The 15,777-nt window shown below is 42.3% G+C and overlaps 1 long non-coding RNA gene across 1 annotated transcript; it reads left to right on the forward strand.

Annotated features, from left to right (window-relative positions):
• Window positions 1-2,585: 2,585 nt before the first annotated feature.
• LOC139232900 (uncharacterized) lies at window positions 2,586-11,872 on the forward strand. Its single transcript, XR_011588095.1, has 3 exons — window positions 2,586-2,651; window positions 3,569-3,779; window positions 9,976-11,872. It is a non-coding gene; the product is annotated as an uncharacterized lncRNA (long non-coding RNA).
• Window positions 11,873-15,777: the final 3,905 nt, after the last annotated feature.

Below are 15,777 nucleotides of genomic sequence, written 5' to 3' on the forward strand. Positions count from 1 at the left end.
TGCTCTTCGAAATAGTGCCATGTGATCTTTTACATCCACCCGAGAGAGCAGACGGGGTCTTGGTTCAACATCTCATCCGAAAGATGGCACCTCCAACAGTGCACCTCCGACAGACCTGGAAAGCTATGTGCAGTTTTGGTTTCCATATTTACAAAAGGATATACTTGCTTTGGAGGCAGTTCAGAGAAGGTTCACTAGGTTGATTCCGGGAATGAGGGGGTTAACTTATGGGAAAAGGTTGAGTAGGTTGGGCCTCTACTCACTGGAATTCAGAAGAATGAGAGGTGATCTTATCGAAACGTATAAGATTATGAGGGGGCTTGACAAGGTGGATGCAGAGAGGATGTTTCCACTGATGGGGGAGACTAGAACTAGAGGGCATGGTCTTAGAAGGGGCTGCCCATTTAAAACTGAGATGAGGAGAAATTTCTTCTCTCTGAGGGTTGTAAATCTGTAGAATTGGCTGCCTCAAAGAGCTGTGGGAGCTGGGACATTGAATAAATTTAAGACAGAAATAGAGTGTTTCTTAAATGATAAGGGTTTATGGGGAGCGGGCAGGGAAGTGGAGCCGAGTCCATGATCAGATCAGCCGTGATCTTATTGAATGGTGGAGCAGACTCGAGGGGCTGTATGGCCTACTCCTGTTCGTATTTCTTATGTTCTTTTGCAGCACTCCCTCAGCACTGCATTGGGGTGTCAACCTAAATTTATGTGCTCAAGTACCTGGAGTGGGACTTGAACCCACAACCTTCTGACTCAGAGGCAAGTGTGCCACAGCTGATACTATACTGACCAATAATTGGCTAAATAGGTTTTAATTTTGTCCAGTGACATTAAAGGTTTGTCGCTGTCTTAAATCCTTGTTGGAATGTGTGAGCTGATATTAATATTGTCCAAAAGCAATTGACGCCTCGGCTGCATGGCAGTCAGTCGCTATTAAAATTACCGCCAGGTGAGAAATCATCCTTTTGTTCAAGGCTAGGAATCTCCCAGGTGGACAATTTTCGGTCACAGATACAGCAGCCTCAGCTTGACAAACATGCAGGTTCATCAATTTTTTCCCCAAAATCTCCCTAATTAAAATTAAGATGTTTAGAAAAATTATTCAGTGAAAATAAAGATAGGACAAAAGAATAGGTTTATAAAAACATACAATGAACCCGTCAGTGGCTGGGCCTTTGCCTCTATTGCGCGTTCAGTGCTGCCAACAGACTGGCATTTACCCGGGAGTGCCTTCAGCAATCTGAGCAAGTCTATGAATGAATACCGAGGCAGACTTTGCCCGTGGCGGTCTGCATTAGAAATTCACCCTCCATCTATCATAAGCTTTTACAAACTGGAGCACCTGTTTTCTAATTTGAGATGATCATTTTACGAGCAATCAAGCTAAGAGAAAACGCGTGCAAAGGCTTCAGGAACACATTTAACCATGGTTGGCAGTCGCCCAAACAGCAGCTTCTGTGGGGAAGTCAGACACAACATCTGCACTCTTAACATAACTGCACCATCAACAAAAATGGCTGATGACTCAAAATGATCGGCTAGACCTGCCTTTTACAAGTGCCTTTCTTCTGCCTCTAGTGCTGTTTTTGCTTGTCTGGTAAAAGTGCAGGTCCAGAAATATTTACTTAGCTTGTTTTTAAAAAAAGCAAATGGCATGCTAATTAAACAGTCCATTGATTTAACATAATTCTATCCAATTTTGTGCTAGTTGTATATGACAAAGAACATGTTGGGAACATCATGTTTGTGTAACGGCCTCAAGCAGGTACGTGGCATTAAATGCTAATCTATTGGTACAACCTTTTGGTCAAAATGTTGATTGCAAGATTCTGAGCGATGGAAATAGTTCTAGTTTTCGCTTGTAAATGGTAGGATTGCAATTAAAACAATCATATATTTTGAACGTTCCATCATATGCAAAATCAGGCCACTCGTTAAGCAAGTTAAGCTTCAGCATTGTGCACAGTGGCACATTGGAATGACCACTATTCACTCAGATTAACGTCAACCCATCTAGTTAAATAATACAAACTAGCCGGGTATTGTTTAATGTAAGCCACATTTGGTTATTTTTATACATGCCCCCTTGGAATCACACATTATTTACTGGCCAAGAGGGCAGTTAGGTTCCCTACAACGTCCACACACAAGGCAGCGTTATTCGAAGAAATAAATAATTGCCATTTAAACATATCACTATCGCAATGGAATGCAGCGATTGTTGTTGAATAGTTAAACCTGGTAGCCATTTTTTTTATCAGCAAAATCCCACTGGCAGCAATGGTCATATAATAGGGTCTTTAACATTCATCCGTAGAAGCAAATGGGACCGAGGAAATTGCCATGTGATGTATTTTCTACATTAAAGGCACTATATAAATCCAATTGTTAGTTTATCGTTTCATTCTAGTAAATGTTTGCTCATAGAAAACTCCCCTGATAGCTCAGTAGAAAAATACATCACATGATAGATTAAAACGTTGTCAGCAGCGATCCCCAGTCTGGACTGAGTTCGCTGATCTTGACAGAGCCGGCAATGCAATTGACCTCAATGTCTCCAGGTTAGAAAGTGGGGGTGGAGGAAATCAGCCAAGGTTCCTATTTCTGACTAAGACACAGTTTGGAGAGTGTGCGTGCAAAGCTGTAAGGTAAGAACAGGATCAGGTGATCCTGCAACAGTTGCATAGCCTACCAACACTCACTGTCTAGGCTCAGTTATGAACAATGGCCATTTGGGCAAGGAATGGAAGGACGCTGGTGGCTTGAAACTATAATCGCATCACAAGAACAGTTAGGGTGAAAAAAGTGAAAACTGGTGGGGGAAGAGTATAGAATGCGTTCAGAAACATTGTGCATACATGTACACACTCTTGAACTGGATGGCCAAGAGGTATAACCCACATTCTGAGCATGAGGTGGTCATTTGCCTATTTAAAAGTGCTATATTAAGGTGACTGGCAAAAGAACTAGAGGTGACATGAGGGAAATTTTTTCTCTGCAACAAGTGATCAGAATCTGGAATGCGCTGCCTGATCGGGTGGTGAATACAGATTCAATAGTAGCCTTCAAAATGGAATTGGATAATTGGTAAACGAGAAAAAATTGCAGGGGTATGGGGGGAAAGCGGGGGAGTGAGACTAACTGGATTGCTCTTCGGAGAAGAGAAAATCTTAGATTTATATAGCGCCTTTCACGACCACCGGACGTCTTAAGGCGCGTTACAGCCAATGACTACTCTTGGAGTGTAGTCATTGTTGTAATGTAGAGCACAGACTCATTGGGCTGAATGGCCTCCTTCTGTGCTAATATTCGATACTACTACTCGTGGCAAAACATGCATGTCAAGACCTGTTCACATTCATTGGAAATGTCAGTCTTCAACTAACTAAATATTGGCAGCCTTTAGTGAAATAATGAATTAATAAGCTGATCAGATGTCTCACTCTCGTGCTATTTTTTACTCTGCTGCACAAGGCTGATTGGCATGGTGACAAGACAATGGCTGACTATTTCATTTACTGTGGGTTAAAATTATTAATTTTTATTTTTATATACATTAGCATAGCGCTCACTAGAACATCTAAACCCAGCACGCAAGCTGACCTGAACTTGGCCAAATCACCTGAAATAAGATCCTCTCTGCAGACAGGTCCTGAATAGACCAACAACGATGGCCCTCTGTGAAATGCTATCAATGAAAACGAGTTCTCCAGGAGAATGTAAAGCAGCCATGCTGACTGGAAGCTACCTGAGCTTGTGAGTAAGCGGAACAAAAGGTGCTAATCTTCTCAACTCAGTGTTTCATATCGATGACATTCGAGACAATGTGACATTCCTGTTAGGCTACGGTACATTAAACGATGACTAACAGTTTACTTACAATGTTGGCTTTAAGTTGGCTCACACAAGTAAAATTGAAAGTCAATACTGGGTGGCTACGTGATGCAATTTCCTCATGTTCTAATTATTCTCCTGATATATAAAAAAAGTAATGAGTGCAGCATCTTTGGGGCAGTTGTTCTCTTAAAAATGTTTTTTTTAATGTGAGACATAAAAAAAAGACGCCAGGCTTTCCTAACGTAGCAGGTAATAGTAGCATAGTTAATAATTAGAAATAGCATTTCTGTCGCTATTTGACTTTATTCATGATGTTACAAATGTCAGTTGTATCGTTAACATTTACATGAAAAATTACATAGCAAATTCTTTATAAATATGTATTTTTGGGTCTGAAAATGTTTGATCCTGTTTTTGTTGCATCAAGAGATGTTGTCCCTTTAAATGAAAGAAAGCTAAGTGTACGTCCGAGTGGGCATTTTCTTGTTCTTTGCTTTCCTGCGACATGTCCCAACGCACCCGTTGCAGTAGTTGGCTGTGAGTCAGCCTTTAACTGGAGAGGCTGTGTTTAGCCTGGGAGACGGGCTTTGTTCCAGCGTACAGGACTGTCCTTGTGACAAACCATCCGTGACAATGAAGCAAGCCAATGACCTGATGCATGATTTGTAGGCCACTTATTAAAATAGAGGCTTCCATTCAGCAGAGCGTGCCTTACTGCTTTGGGAAAATCAGCGATTTGTAGGGGTACAGAGTTAATGTGCAGTTTGTAAATATGTCAGTGTAACCACTTCTGCTCCTCCTTGCACCTGTTTTTTTTAAGCTTCGCTTAAATTTGATGGCACCGACTTCAGATTGCGCCATTATGGCCTTATTTGCCGGTATATTCGTACTTTTTTCTTTCCAGCCGCCTCCGCCATAAGGACTGATCATACCCTTCGCCCTTCATTGGCTGGAGAAGGCAAGTACGCGCACTGCAGGATTTTTCAATGGCTTCCAACTAAGAATAGCCCTGATCCAGACATGTGGTATGTGCAAGTATTGCAGTTTTGGCCAGCACTTCGTATCAGCAGCAAAGCTGCAGGAGGTACCATTAGGCATTCATTTTACATTGTAATCAGCTGGAATGCCCGGGATATCTTCCTTCTCTGCCCCATCCATAATCAGTAGGCGTAGGATTCACCCGCTCTACGCCTTTCGCTGGAATTTTGATCTTGTAACGACAATTTCCCCGCTGCAAAAGTCTGGTGTCCGCACTTTGAGCGCAACTCCTGATGCAAACATCAGTGCCCCATCTGACTATGACGAACACGACTCCTGTCAGGCGAATCCAGCCCAAAGATGTTGCATGGAGACAGGAGGCCCTATGCTGGGGATGGGTGGCGGGTATGTCTGAAAAGAAACCACCAAAACTGCGGTGAGAAAGACATCATTTGTTCATTGTGGCGCTGAACTTTGCCAGGGTAATCCTCGATCGATTGGGGTCTGCTCTCGGGTTAATCGATGATGAAATTCGAAGCTGGCCAATTGGCCATTAACTGGTGTGCAGCGTTGTGTAAGATCATGTGACAGTGGGAAAAGAGCTGTAATTAATTATCGCTGTCTGCTCTTGCCATGTTCTGGAAAGTTGATCGTCTAAACTTAAAGCAAAGCCAGGAGTCAAATGCAAACCCCGAGCATTTATTGCAGGTATTTTCTTTTGAGTTTCCCAGACTCAGACTGTTTTATTTCCCTGAATTTTATCAGTTTACTTCAATCCTGGGACAAGTTGGCTGGAGACTCCCTCCTGCCATGTGGCCACTTCCTCCTCCCAAGATATAGTGCAGCAGGTTTTATAGCAAGAGGATTACAGTAGCCTGTGAAAACTTAACAACAAGGCATAAGGGGAAACTTTAACCCTACTAAAATGGTTTCTAATGCCTCATTTATGTTCAAAAGTGCAGTCAAAATATGGCTCTAATCTTGGAAACAGCACCTCTGATTGGTGAAAATATACTGTGGTTTCTGCAGGAGGGAAAGGGGGTCATTAACCACAGGGGGATAACATCTAGTCACCGTGGCAAGATGCTTGATTACAACCATGCAGTTCCACATAAATTCCTCTGAAATGGCCACTGGAAGCACTTGAAATAAAACCATGAAGGACAAGGAATGGGACACAGTGGCCCAGTGAGTGCCATCTCTAGTGAATACTCATGAGAACTTTGCATGACTTCAATTTGGTTAAACTTGTCAGAGGACTAAAAATTGTCATGTTTTATAATTACATAAGCCTTTTATTGACAATTCGGCTTCTATTTATGATCATAAACAGGGTACATGAAGATGAGAGAAGAGACTGCTGGTTAGTTGCATCACTGCAGACTGTCTAGAAATCAAATATTTGAGTTGTTTGTGTAGCAGTAATTCAGGGATGTAGTTCTCCATTAGCGTAGTTAGCAGTTGGTGTTGGCACGGGCTCGACGGGCCGAATGGCTGCCTTCCAAGCTGTAACCATTCTATGATTCCATTATTCCATGTTGCATGATATACCTATCTGTTGAAAACAATTGATAAGTTACAGAATAAGGCACTTTCCAACACCAAATCTGATCAACTGTTGGAGGTGCCGTCTTTCAGATGAGATGTTAAACCAAGGCTCTCTCAGATAGATGTAAAAGATCCTACAGCACTATTTTGAAGAAGAGCAGGGGAGTTATCCCTGGTGTCCTGGCCAATATTGATACCTCAATCAACATCACTAAAAAGAAGAGATTATCTGGTCATTATCACAGTACTATGTGTGGGAGCTTGCTGTGTGCGCAAGTTGGCTGCAGTGGTTCCTACATTACAACACGGACTACATTTCAGTGTACGTCATTGGCTGTAAAATGCTTTGGGACATCCTGAGGCCATGAAAGGCACTATATAAATGTAAGTCTATTTTAGGTAAACATGGCAGCCATTCTTCACCCAGCATGGTCCTATAAACAGCACTGAGATAAATATCCAGTTAATCTGATTTTAGTGGTGTTGGTTGTGGAATAAATGCTAGTCACAACACCATGAAAACTTCCCAGATCTTCCTTGAATATTACCATAGGAACTTTTATATCAACCTGTACAGGGCCTTGGTTTACCGTCTCCTCCAAAACACAGCACATCCCACAGCGCAGTATTCTGTCAGAGCTTCACTGAAGCATCAGCTGGAGTATGTGCTCAAATTGTGGAGTGAGGCTTGAACCTATCGCCCTTCTGAGCCAGTGGTGAGAATATTACCATTGAGCTAAGTGGATATTAGCTATTAGTGCTCAGTATGTCCATACTTTATCAGTGAATGTTTGGGATAAACGGCCAGGTAATTGTCCCATGTTGTTTTTTGCTGACACTGCTATGTGTTTTATACGATGTTCTGATCATTTTAAGCCTGATATTATATACTTCTTGACATTGTTATGGTTTTTGTGTTCCACATTTATCAAAATGTTAAATAATTAGACCAACAAAAAAAATCCTGGCTCCCTGATGTCTCAAGTGAATAGCTGGGCCATAAATAACAGGATGATCTCAAGTTTTATCCTTTGTTTGTGGGGGGTTAGCTCCCCTAAGTTAAGCAAGGGAAAGCTGGCTAGCGACTCCACTCTCAATCACTGTGCACTGATCCCCTCTTAGAAGTGAGCACTCGTGGATGTTGTCTGAGGATCGAGCTTGGCCCATTGCCCAGGCTCCAACACAAAGCATGGTCACTTGGGCAAGGTACCAAAATATGACATAGAAACATAGAAAATAGGTGCAGGAGTAGGCCATTCAGCCCTTCGAGCCTGCACCACCATTCAATATGATCATGGCTGATCATGCAACTTCAGTACCCCATTCCTGCTTTCTCTCCATATCCCTTGAGCCAGCTCCTTCAGGAGAGAAGGAGAGGAAGAAATAGATGGGAAACATCAAATAAAGTCTAGTCCTACCCAAGATAAGATGTCAGGAGTTCCATGGAGAATGCTGAATAACAATCTGGAAGTCCATATCAATTTTCATGTGGATAGGAGCTGATTGAATATAAACCATGTTGAGTTTGAAAGGAATCCAGAGTGTGTATGATCAACGCAGCCCAAGATTAGGAGATATCTTTTTAAATGCCTACCATGCCATAGCAAGCTGTGAAGACATTTGCAGAGCACAAGCCCCGTGACCAATGAGTCTCTCTTTCCATTTTGTCTTTTATCTACAGATTCCCTGAATTGAACATGAATGGTGGCAGGAAATAGAATGATTGAAGCCAGTGAATTAAATGGTTGGGGACATGCTGACAGCCGAACTGTTTATAGCAAAGAAATTTGTGGCAGCAAAGGTCAGACAGCTGCATAGTTCTAAGAAAAAGCTTGCACAGTAACATGAATGATTTCTAAGAGGTTTACAACATGAATTAAGATGTCCACTAATAAAAATAAACTTCATTACCCTTTTTATTTGATTCTCAAAGTTTTATGGCTATAATTTCTAAAGTAGATGTCATTTGGAATGTTGGCCTTTATTGTAAGGGGAATGGACTAAAAAAAGTAAGGAAGTCCTACAACTGTACAGGGTATTGGTGAGACCACACCTGGAGTACTGCGTACAGTATTGGTCTCCTTATTTAAGGAGGGATATACTTGCATTGGAGGCAGTTCAGAGAAAGTTCACAAGGTAGATTCCTGATATGAAGGGGTGATAATATGAAGAAAGGTTGGGCCTATACTCATTGGAGCTTAGAAGAATGAGAGGTGTTCTTAATGAAATGTATAAGGTTCTGAGGGGGCTTGACAGGGTAGATGCTGAGGGGATGTTTCCTCTCATGGAGGAATCTAGAATTAGGGGGCATAGTTTCAGATTAAGGGGCCATTCATTTAAAACAGAAATAAGGAAGAATTTCTTCTCTGAGGGTCATGAATCTTTGGAATTCTCTGCCCCAGAGAGCTGTGGAGGCTGGGTCATTGAATAAATTTAAGGTGCAGATGACAGATTTTTGGAGTCAAGGGTTAGGGAGGGAAGTGGAGTTGAGGCCAAGATCAGATCAGCCATGATCTTATTGAATGGCGGAGTAGTCTCAAGGGGCCGAATGGCCTGCTCCTATTTCTTATGTTCTGATTTATTCTTTTGAAAGAAGTTTGACTTCATGCCCCGGAAGTGGAGAAACAAACATTTGAAAACCTGTTATATTTGTAGATAGAAGATATACTTGCTCCTTCCTTGCAATACAGCTCCTTTTCCACTTGACTTGAGAACATAATCCAGGTTGACCCTTCAGTGTAGTACTGAGGGAGTGCTGCACCATCAAAGGTGCCGTCTTTCAGAAGAGACGTTAAACCGAGGCCTCCTCTGCCCTCTCCAGTGGACATAAAAGATCCCATGGCACTATTCGAAGAAGAGCAAGGGAGTTCTCCCCAGTATCCTGACCAATATTTATCTCTAACCAACATCACTAAAACATAGATTATCTGGTCATTAATCTCATTGCTGTTTGTGGGACCTTGCTGTGCGCAAATTAGCTGCCGCATTTCCTGCATTACAACAGTGACTCCCCTTCTAAAGTACTTGGCTGTAAAGTGCTTTTGAGCAACCTGAGGTCATGAAAAATACTACCAAAATGCGAATTATCTGAAGTTCATTGTGAGAACTGCAAGTGTACTGTGATTTTTTTCAACAATCATCGCTATAATTTGCGCAAAATTGTCCTATAAAACTGCGATTTTTTTTTTTTCCATACTTTATTTAGTTTCATCTCCACTCTTCCAATCCACATTAGATTCATGCACTGTGTTTGTTCCTTTCATTTATGGTGTGCTAACTCATTTATAATATTTACAGATGTTGTGTATCTGTAAAGCATGCACTCCCATGTTCCACCACCAGAGAGCACATCCCCTGAAGTCCCAAGGGATCCCAGCATCCCTTGGGAGCACTGTATATAAGCCGGCCCCGAAGGCCTGTTCCTCACGCTGGAGTGTCTTAATAAAGACTGAGGTCATTGTTACTTTAACCTCCCTGTGTGCAGTCAATACAATAACAATATCCTAATACAATAACAATATCCTAACACAATAACAATATCCTAACACTTTTTATTATTTTTTATTATTTTTTCTGAATCATTCTCCTCTTTTGCCTTGCTTTTTCTAGGTAACATTTATCCGAGAGAAAGCCATAGCCACCTTCAAATCTGGTATTTTGTTGACCATGGAGCAACACTCCAGTTTAATCAAGGTGTTGTATCTCGCAAAGCATTGGAGAGGCAATTGCTTTAGAAGATAGAGGAAATCATTACATGAACAGATGTACGGGGACTTGGTGAGGTCATACCTTAAATAATGTATACAGTTTTGGTCTCCTAATCTGAGGAAGGACACTCTTGCTATTGAGGAAGTGCAGCGAAGATTCAAATCACAGAGAGATAGATTTTTAACCAATAAGGGAATTAAGGGTTATGGAGAGTGGGCCGGTAAGTGGAGCTGAGTCCACGGCCAGATCAGTCATGATCTTGTTGAATGGGGAGCAGGCTCGAGGGGCTAGATGGCCTACTCCTGTTCCTAATTCTTATGTTCTTATGTTCACCAGATTGATTCCCGGGGTGGCAGGACTGACATATGAAGAAAGACTGGATCGACTAGGCTTATATTCACTGGAATTTAGAAGAATGAGCGGGGATCTCGTAGAAACATACAGAATTCTGACGGGATTGGACAGGTTAGATGTAGGAAGAATGTTCCCGATGTTGGGGGAGTCCAGAACCAGGGGACATAGTCTAAGGATAAGGGGTAAGCCATTTAGGACAGCAATGAGGAGAAACTTCTTCACTCAGAGAATTGTGAACCTGTGGAATTTTCTACCACAGTAAGTTATTGAGGCCAGTTCGATATATTCAAAAGGGAGTTGGATGTGACCCTTCCGGCTAAAGGGATCATGGGGTATGGAGAGAAAGCAGGAATGGGGTACTGAAGTTGCATGATCAGCCATGATCATATTGAATGGTGGTGCAGGCTCGAAGGGCTGAATGGCCTACTCCTGCACCTATTTTCTATGTTTCTATAACATTATCATAGGGAACATTGGATACCATTGACAGGCTCCAGCACTTCCAGGGATTTTGGAGCAAGTAGACAAAAAAGCCAGATACTATGGACAGGTAGCTTCCATATTACCTATAGAATTCCCCACCATTGATAGGTAGCCTTCCAAACAGATAGTTAAATCAGATACTATAGAAAGGCTTTCCATGGAAAGATAACCTGTCTTATGTATCGCTGATAGATATCCTCTATACTGCCAGGGGAATATTGCACACAGGATGTACAAGAAAATCAGACATCTGAGATAGATAAACCCCCTCCCCACTTTCCCCCTTCCCCCAGATTGCTAGTGAAATCAGACACAGACATATCTAACCTTCAGAATTATGTTACAGTAGGGTAGATTCCTTACATACTTGAAAATCAGCTGTCATAGCTGATGTTGTCTAGACCACCCCAGGGAAATCGGATGCCATACACTTATGGAACTATTTGTCCATTGGACAGAACGAACAAACGCAAACAATGTAAAGAATATTAAATAAGTCGATAGAAATTGTTATGTATGTAAATTTTACCAATGTGTAAGATTTGCCACCAGGGGGCACACCTGTGGGAGACCCAAGGGTCACCTGTACACCCCGGGCAAGCAGGTATAAAAGGCAGTCTACCATGCTGCCTCCTCACTCTGGAGTTACAGTAAAGAGACCAAGGTCACAACAGTTTGAGCTTAAGATATACAGTCTTGTGGAGTTATTCTGAACATAACAGAAATACCTACCAATAATTTTGGAACAGGCAGTCTATTGATCTTTTTGCTTTCAGCCAATCCCAATGAAAAAGATGGCGATTCTGCAAACTCCTTTGCTATGTATGTGTTAAAACAGTAAATGGGCACAACCCAGTCAGTAGGTTCTACTGTCTATAGACAACCAAATCTCCTCAACTGTGACAAATTAGATTGAGATTTATTTAGTTTTTAAAAAATATTTTGTTCAGAATGCATCTCTATCACATTGTAAATTAAATTGAATTTGACCCAAATGATGTACTCTCTTGTGCATATGTTGGATTGTGTTGGATTATTTCAAATTGTTTTGAAGCCTACTATTAGATAAAACGGCTGAGTGTTTTCTGTTCTATCCAGATGCTGTGAACTGTGGAATTTCTGATGACTCATACTTAAAGATAGGATGTACTTGTGGAAAGAGATTATTCTCTTCAAAAATATTGAGCAAATTTGTTATCATTTGCTCTGCAGGAACATGTTGAATCTGTTTTGCAGTTTTTCTGCATTACTCAACCCTATTAAAAAAAATATATATAGTCAATTCTTTTACTTCCCCTCCTCTGTTGAAGGCGGCGGGCGGCTCATGTTAGTGCGTTCCAGCGACACCAGCTGCCCTCTGCTGTCTGGCTTAAGAGGCCATTGTTTATGTCTCGGCCTCAGCAGTATCAGCAGGTTATTTGATCATTTGAACATTGGATATATTCAAGAGGGAGTTAGACATGGCTCTAACGGCTAAAGGGATCAAGAGGTATGGAGAGAAAGCAGGAAAGGGATACTGAGGTGAATGATCAGCCATGATCTTATTGAATGGTGGTGGAGGCTCGAAGGGCCGAATGGCCTACTCCTGCACCTATTTTCTATGTTTCTATGTTTCTATGTGAGGGCAGGGAAACTCAGCCAAGCCCAATCTTGTCCTCAGCCATTATCCACACCCATGTCCTTCCAGCAGGGGCCACTGCTTAGTTATCAAGTGAACGATCTCAGGGCAATTTTACCCCTCCCTAATTCAGGGTCTGCTTCACACTGCCTCAACTGACACCAACTAACTCAGCAATGACCAAGAATTGAACTTGTGACTTTTCTTGTCTATACGGTTCAACTACACGCCTGATAAATTCAGTGAGCCATCGGAGGAGCAAATCCCTTTTATTAGAAACCAACGCTTTTCTTTAAATGTGCTCAAGTTGAGAGGTGGTTTTTACTGGTTGAACTTCTTCCTACAAGGAAATTAAAGTTTTCTACAGAAATAGGAAGCTGGTCTTACAAAATTCTGAGCCTTTTGCGTTAGTTGCATGTTGTGTAGTTATTTTATTTGTGCCCACTACGGCCCCAAGTTTCCACATGATTTGCTCCTGATTTTTAGGAGCAACTGGTGTAGAATGGAGTATCTTAGAAATTGGAATTCTCCACATTTAGTTTTCTGCAGTTCTAGTCAGGTAGAACAGTTTCACGTTGGAACCAAATTTTATTTTCAAAAGGGGGCGTGTCCGGCCACTGATGCCTGATTTCAAAGTTTCCACAGTGAAAACGTACTCCAAACTAACTTAGAATGGAGTAAGTGAAGATTTATGTACGCTTGAAAAAACCTTGTCTACACTTTAAAAAATCAGGCACAGGTTACAAATTAGGCGGGGGGGGGAGGGGGGAGGGGGGGGGGGAAGGGAAGTCATTAAATTCTAAAATCAATCCTTAGTTATACTTATACAAATATTATACAAATAAATCCAACCTGAATAAAAATTTATAAGCAAAGAAAAGATTAAATAAACCATGTTCCTACCTCTGTGAAAGTGCTTCAGGCAGGCCTTTCAGGCAGCGGTGTGGCGTCAGTGTCTCAACGGCAGCAAGCAGCCTTCGAGCTGAGCTGCAGTGCTTGAGGCAGGGGTGTGGCGTCAGTGTCTCGTCTCGACGGCAGTGGCAGGCAGCAAGCAGCCTTCGAGCTGAGCTGCAGTGCTTGAGGCAGGCCTTCATTCCCCGCGAAGATGCAGCACCCAGACGGACTTGAGGCCATTCGGCCATGGGATTGCAGCGGCGTCAGTGGCTGGTTGGGAGCCGAAGAAAGAACAGCAGCAGCCTTCGAGCTGTGAGGGGGACTGACTGAGGCCATTTGGACAGGGAGAGGCAGCCACATCAACATCTTTATATTTAAATTTGCAGAATGGGTGCACCACATATTATGCAATGGTTTGCTTCCTCATGCAAGAAATTCTTTGTTCTTGGTGGAAGTTGATCCATTGCAAAGTTGAATTGGCACTTTTATTTCTCCAAACACACAGTCCTTAATTTGCAGGCACCGGTTCTGCAAGTTTAGCAGTGAAAAGCTGAACGCACTGATTTCTGCAGGTGATTTATTCAGCAGTGCTGCTAAAAGCACTCCCTCACACACAGAAATATCAAGAAAATTAAAATACAAGCCTTTGCAGGCGTCCAAGAAACAAATCTTCACTTTTTCTGCAGTACTTTTAAAAATGGCCGAGTGCCAATGTTTACTTCAGACTGCGCGTGCGCGAACACTCCAACACGCACGCGCAGGGTTGCCGGCACCAAGAAGCCTCATTTCAATTGTATCCACCCCCTTCTACTTACAAAATCGGCGCGAGTGGTAGGCTCCGCCCCCTGTGCGCCGCGCCAAGCAGACATAGAGCTCCAAGGAGTTCGAGAATACCGCACTTTTTTTCGGGCGCGAAAAACAGGCGCCCAGCTCTGAGGTGCGCCTTTTTCGCCGCGTGTGGAAACTTGGAGCCTACATCTCTCTTCAGTTATCTTAAATTTTGTTTTAATATTTTTCTTGATACTCCCCCTCTCTCTCTCTGATCCATGGATCATTTACCGCCTGAGAGGCCAGGGAGGTGACCTGTTCTCAGGGCCTCGCCCAATATAGCTCTACATCCAGCTATCAGGAGGTGGGAGAAAGTAACCTGAGGTGACACTGCCTCCAGTTTTATCCATTCTGTGTGTGTGTGTGAAAGAATCCTGGAATCCATTTAGTGCCTCTCCACTTTAGGGCAGTTGAGATCAGTAATTCACTGTTGGACACACATCTGTGTGGTACAGTGCATTGCACCTCCATGTCAATGCATCATTTTACCAATCTCATTGTATCACCTTTTATGCAAACTTTAATTTCTCTGTTCTTTTATCAGGACTTTGATGTACCTGTACTATAATTCAGGATAGAAATAGGCATTCCACAATTATTTAAACAATTTCCTTGTCGTCTTCTGAACGTTAACACTGCCAACTGTCTTAAGGATGTCTTCCCTGGCTTTGCCTCCAATAGCCATAAAAAAAATCCAATTTTTAGTATTAGCTTGGTTGAGAATCCTTTTTAAGCTGCAGTCCACTCCATTGTTCTCGTGTCTAACTCTCCGATCCTTCCCCCCCGCTTCATTCACCTTTGGTCACAGGCTCTCATACTCAGTTCTCTGCGCATTCATACATGTTGCCCTTATTTTACATTCTAAAGGCTACCCTTTCTAGTTGTGCAGTCTTCAACAGTACCTTATACTGTTGTTCTTCCAGCATTACAAAAGTATTCACGTTGCCAGTAGAAATGCAATAGCAGCAGCCCAGTCTTTTCTTCTGGCTGTCTTGACTCTCAATTAAGAGAAATAATATTACTGAGCTTACCTCACATACTCCTGGCTCTCCCTTATGCTGGCCTGTAACAGCAGCTACTTCTGAAAGTATTTAATCTTTCCCCTGTGTGATCTAGCAGACACAGTGTATTATAATTACAATCAGTAAATTGCCCAATCACTAGTTTGGCCAAATGACATACTTCCAGGACCAATTCCAGCATTTGCTTCCATTTTCTACTACTCTCTTCGAATGGTTACTTCTAAAATTGTTTCGTTACCCTTCTGTGGAACCTTACAGACACAGCTCAAAGGTCAGCTGGCCAACGCACCTACATCCATGGGGTTTCAATAATTTTACAGGAATACTCCATTGAGTGGAAAATGGAAGGAAGAAGAAATGATGGAATGACTTGCATTTGTTTAGCAACTTTCACAACCTCAGTATGTCCCAAAGCACTTTGCAAACAATGAAGTACTTTTCCAGTGTAGTCAGTGTTGTAATGCAGCAAGTGTGGCAACCGATTTGCATACAGCAAGCTCCCAC

Source organism: Pristiophorus japonicus, chromosome 20 (genome assembly GCF_044704955.1).
Source record: "Pristiophorus japonicus isolate sPriJap1 chromosome 20, sPriJap1.hap1, whole genome shotgun sequence".
NCBI classification, from domain to species: Eukaryota; Metazoa; Chordata; class Chondrichthyes; family Pristiophoridae; genus Pristiophorus; species Pristiophorus japonicus.